Below are 4379 nucleotides of genomic sequence, written 5' to 3' on the forward strand. Positions count from 1 at the left end.
TGTGTGTGTGTGTGTGTGTGTGTGTGTGTGTGTGTGTGTGTGTGTGTGTCTGTGTGTACCAAAATGCATCTTTTATAGAGCCAGTACGTGCACTCGTTCGTATGAGATGAGATTTGCTGTATAATTGTTTTCGTATATTAATGAATCACACCAGATGATTCATTGAAGTTACTGACTCATATGTACAAGTTAGCTCAGGGAGTGAGCGCGCTATCTGATGGCAGGAGTTTAGTAGATATTTGATAAAAGGATTACAGTCATAGCCAACTCGATTGTATCTCAGGCACAGAGACCTTGGACTTCACTATCTAGTTTGTATTCTATTTTTCTTCTTTTTTTATCAAAGAATGTAACTGGTGAAAGACTGGGCTGACATTTAAAAATTTTTAGTGTCTCTTTACTGAATATGTTTCAATGGATTGTTTCTATTAACTCTCACAACTTAGCTCCTATCTGAGGTTTCTAGTGCTTCAGTTTCGGAAAAAAGACTGTAGTGGGAATGATTAGATGCCTCCGTTCACATATATAGACAGCTGTCTATAGGTAGACTATATACTCTCAGAAATAGATGAAGATTTTTTTTTTGTCTTCTATCATCTTGATTTTCTTTGCACATTGCATTGTTCTAAACCCAAGTACATTGCCTTGTTCTCTCTAGTAGATTGAAAGATGATTGGCTATTTGTACGAAGAAATATTGTATACTTCAAGGTTCTTTTACTTTTAGTTGCTTCAGTCATTTGACTGCAGCCATACTGGAGCACTGCCTTTAGTCGAACAAATCTACTCCAAGACTTGTTCTTTGTAAACCTAGTACTTATTCTATCGGGTTCTTTTTCCGAACCGCTAAGTTAAGGGGACATAAACAAACCAACATCGGTTGTCAAGCGATGGTAGGGACAAGCACAAACACACAAACATATATATATATATATACATATACCACAGGTTTTTTTCAGTTTCCGTCTACCATAACTACTCACAAAGCTTTGGTCAGCCTGAGGCTATAGTAGAAGACACTTGCCCAAGGTGCCACGCAGCGGGACTGAACCCGGAACTATGTGGTTGGTAAGCAAGCTTCTTACCACACAACAACTCCTGCGCCTATGTTAACATCTCTAGGGTTATTTTATTGCGAATATTCTTATTTAACGTAATCGTTGATTCGTTGAATCCAAGCGAAATTTTAAATCGTTAAGTATGGTGGTATTTCCTTGAGATAAGCAATTAGACTTTGCCTGATGGATTCCGGGAAGCAATTCCTATTTGTGATGAGTCGGGTTATTCCGTAAATGAAGTCTATTGCTAATAATTATTTTTATTCCTTCATCTACTCGTTTTTTTCCTGTCAAACAAGTACCAATTAAAAAAAATAGAGATTTGATGTAGATCACATCAAAGAAAGAAGTCATATATCTCATCTTTTCCAGTTTTAGAGAATACAAAGACTTTACAAATGCTATGCGTCATAATATTTGATAATCATTCTTCACACTCTCAAGTATATAAAATGCTTAAACTGGATTCAAAAGACTAAATTTTTTGTTCAGGACATGAACCGAAGTAATACCCCAACACATATTGCGGCTACACACACTAACATCTTAAATCACATCAAAAAACAAAGCTATGCAGTTGACTGATTCAATCACCAACGCACTGTCATCTTTATGTATTCTGTCGCTACTTCAATAGCTTCTATCCTTCTGACCTTCCTAAGTTCACACTGAGTCAACTGAAACTCATCTTGTACATCCATTCACCTCCTTTACACAAACAAGAGACGGGGCCCAGAAGTAACTAACGACAACCGATGTCGAGTAGTTAACGTTAATAAAAGATGATTCCAACAGACTTATATTCCTCAGTTCAACAGTAAAGTAAGACATGAGACCCATATGAGCATGGTATCAACTAAATATCAAATAGTTGAAGTGGAATTGTGTAAGTGTGATGCAATAAAATGCTTAAAACATCAAGAAATAAATGAAAATTGAACTGAATGATTTACGTAATTTTTAAATGGATAAAATGACTGTGCCACAATACAGTTACTCTCTCTCTCTCTTTCTTTCTCTCTCTCTCCACGCGCGCACACACAAGCACACATAAACACAGGCACAGATATAAAGAAATGATATATAGATATCAAAGAGTTTATCATTAAGGACGCAATTTATAAACGGTCATTAAACGCCGACAAGTTATTACATTGCAGTAAATCTAATTAGGACCGACGTACAAGTATTTACATAAACGAACAAAACGATTTTAAGAGCAACATAGCATAAAAGCAGAAAAATCATAAATTTCCTATATACTGCATACTTTGTGTTCATAAGTTATATAATTACGATCACTTCATCAAATATATAACTACATAATTGTGATACATAATTAAATCAAACTGATTTAAGCCAAATTAATTTTAAACACTTTTTGTTCAAATCATAAAGAATATTACGTTATGTTAATCAGAAAACCGCTACTGGTTTAAATACATTGAATATCTTCATTATCTTCCGGTGAAGAAGCTTTCATGAGAGCAGTTGGGTATCATAACGAGATTCTATGAAATGGTGAGTTCTTCGATAAGGTTGCAAGCCTAAAAAACACTAGGAATGACAAGTGTTGAAATAGGAATTGGAAAGATAATTTTTTTATGACATTTAATGTAACCGTAATGAACCGAGAATTAAGAAGTGATATAGGGAATTCCTTAGTTTAATAAATCGCCATTTTCCGCCGAGGCATAAATATAGTACATATTAAATATTAACTGTTGTTGTACTTGGGGATGGTCATATTGCCAGTTTAGCCAATAAATATTAACTGTATTAGTTGTTCAGTTTGTATGAATTTTAATTGTTATATCAGAAGTTATAATACTACAAAGCTGAATGGAAAAGCGATAGAAGCAGCTCGCCATTAAAGATCTTGCAACTCAGAATTTAAGAGAACTACCCACCAGATGGTAACTGCCAGGCAATGGCGATTAATATACAGTGCCATAGTTGAAACGAACAGCAGAAAGTATCCTAAAATGTGGCATTTTCATGAAATTTCATAAGCGCAAAAATTCATTTGTCAGTTCTGACAGGAAATGCATTACGGCTTTGTTGAATTTTTTGTGGCACCTGCGTGGGACAAATCTTCATGGAATCAAAATTATTTGGTTGATAGGGCACAATCATACAGAAACAGCGGCTTTAAATAAAAAATGCGGCGAGACCTTTGTTTCAGCGAAAAATTAAGAATTTTTATTCAAGGCAGTATCGGTTTGAACAAAAGAACAGAATTGTTAGTACATTGTATGAATGGGCTAAGTATCCATTATCGAAATAACAGCATCCTTGAATTTCATTCTGGTTTGGAAAAAAACTCGGATTTTCAAATATTTTAGTAACATAATTTTAAATAAGATATGTATATACAGGGTGTTCGAGCTAAATTTGATTTGTTTATGCATCCTTTTTTCAGGAACGGCTCGATGTATTGGTGAACAGTTAACGGCTTTGGGTAGCATAAAGATTAAAGATGTACTTGAGAAAAGGTTAGCTGACATGCAGGGTGATAAACCATCTGAATACTGGAAAAGACTTAACTGTATCTATTCATGTCGGTTAACACGATGCTGACGTCATGAGGGCTGCTTCATATTCTGTGAACACTGTAAAGGCTGTAAGAGATGACATGGGCAGCTGCAACGGAGACTACGAAACCCTGGCCAGCAGGAAGGAACATGAGAATAGTGTCTCAGGGGAGGGTAATATCATGCCGCTCCATATCTTTGAATAAGGCCTTAGGCTCAATTCAGATGACTATGTTGGAGACTGTGGTCAAAACCTGACCAGAGAAGCTTACTGCTGGAAGGCCATTTGTGTGGCAGCAGGATTCGGTCCTTTGCCATACCGCCAAAAGGAATCAGAAGTGGTTGTCGGAGAATTACAACGACTTCACTAGCTCCTATTTCTATCCTCCTAATTCCCCCGATTGTAATCCCATGGATTAGTATATATGGGGCGCATTTGAGAAAAACACCAAACGCACTGCCTGCAACACCAAGGTCAGCTGGTGGCAAAAATCAAGGAGGTGTTCGGAGATATTCCAAGGGACAGAGTGAAGAAAGCATTTGCCAGGTTCCGGAGCATTCTTGAGGCTGTGTTTGTAGCTAAGGGCGGCTATTTTGAGTAAACTGTTATTTCCCAGTCATAATCTAGTTGATTTTTTTTTTTTGATTTAAAAAAAAAGACTTTTATTTTGAGATGGGATATTGTTTTCTATGCAGGCTCGGATTATAAGATGAAAGATGGGAGAGGTATAACTCAGAATACTCGAATTAAGAGCTTTTCATTTATAATGTATCACACACACACACAC

General features: G+C 36.3%; 1 protein-coding gene across 2 annotated transcripts in view; it reads left to right on the top strand.

Annotated features, from left to right (window-relative positions):
* Positions 1 to 4379, top strand: part of LOC106871356 (sodium- and chloride-dependent transporter XTRP3) — a 182372-nt gene that overhangs the window by 173817 nt on the left and 4176 nt on the right. The window lies entirely within an intron of this gene.

The sequence above is a fragment of the Octopus bimaculoides genome, chromosome 1 (genome assembly GCF_001194135.2).
Source record: "Octopus bimaculoides isolate UCB-OBI-ISO-001 chromosome 1, ASM119413v2, whole genome shotgun sequence".
In the NCBI taxonomy this organism is placed as follows: domain Eukaryota; kingdom Metazoa; phylum Mollusca; class Cephalopoda; order Octopoda; family Octopodidae; genus Octopus; species Octopus bimaculoides.